This window comes from Suncus etruscus, chromosome 5, assembly GCF_024139225.1.
Source record: "Suncus etruscus isolate mSunEtr1 chromosome 5, mSunEtr1.pri.cur, whole genome shotgun sequence".
NCBI classification, from domain to species: Eukaryota; Metazoa; Chordata; class Mammalia; order Eulipotyphla; family Soricidae; genus Suncus; species Suncus etruscus.
In genome coordinates this window covers 18983385-18984579 of record NC_064852.1, presented here as the reverse complement: position 1 = coordinate 18984579, position 1195 = coordinate 18983385, and positions in this window count along the sequence as shown.

Sequence of the window (1195 nt, the reverse complement as noted above, 5' to 3'; positions counted from 1 at the left end):
TAAATTACTCCTGGTGGTGCTTGGGGTACCCTATGGGATGCCAGAGATCAAACACCCTCCCCACTGTGTTATTGCTATTGCTCCAGCCCCTCAAGGTTCTTAGTGGGGACTTTGTTGGTAGGTCCATGGGTGCCTCCTCCGCCCCTGGGATTCTCCCAGGGACTCCCCTGACTCCTCTTCTGTCTACCACCATCATTTTTCGCTGGGTCGTCTCTTGCCCCTATGCAAGAGAGATCCTGAGCTCCCACCTTGGGTTCACGAATGGTTTGAGGACTTTCTTCTGTCTTTGCCTTTGCTGGTTCCGGTTGCATTTTGGACTCTTGTTTTCAACTTCTGGCTTGAGACAAACAGAAATTCTTTTTTTGTTGTTGTTGTTTGTTTTTTTGTTTTTTGGGGCCACACCCGGCGATACTCAGGGGTTACTCCTGGCTGTCTGCTCAGAAATAGCTCCTGGCAGGCACGGGGGACCATATGGGACACCGGGATTCGAACCAACCACCTTTGGTCCTGGATGGGCTGCTTGCAAGGCAAACGCCGCTGTGCTATCTCTCCGGGCCCAACATACAGAAATTCTCCCATTCCTCTCTCCACTGCTGTCCACTGACCTTGCCCACAGTCCAGGGCATGGGAAACTCCCCCTCTGAACCCATTTCATATCATCCCTCACTTCTTGTGGAATCACAGGTGAGCAGAGCAGCTCCCGGAGCCCAGAATTACCTGCAGGGCACAGCTCAGGCTCCGACTTTCATACTGGTTAAATGGACAATGTTGGAGTCTCATTCCTGGCACCCCAGAGCACACCAGGATTGATCCCTGAGCTCAGAGCCTAGAATATTCCTTTCTTACCGCTGGGTGTGGCCTCAATCCCCATGCCCTCCCTCCACAAACCTCAGATCCTGCAGCAAAAATTCCATCAAGGGACTGGAGCCGTGGTGCAAGCGGTAAGACATCTGCCTTGCTGGCGCTAGCCTAGGACAGATCGCAGTTTGATCCCCCGGCGCCTCATATGATTTCCCCAAGCTGGGATGTTTTCTGAGTGTATAGCCAGGAGTAACTGCTGAGCATCACTGGGTGTGGCCCAAAAACAAAACAAAACAAAACAAAAAAAAAACAAAAATAAACCATCAAGATGTGTGGGTGTCTGGAATGTAGGGGGCAGCTCCATCTTGCCTTCCATCCTTCCCACCCCACACTC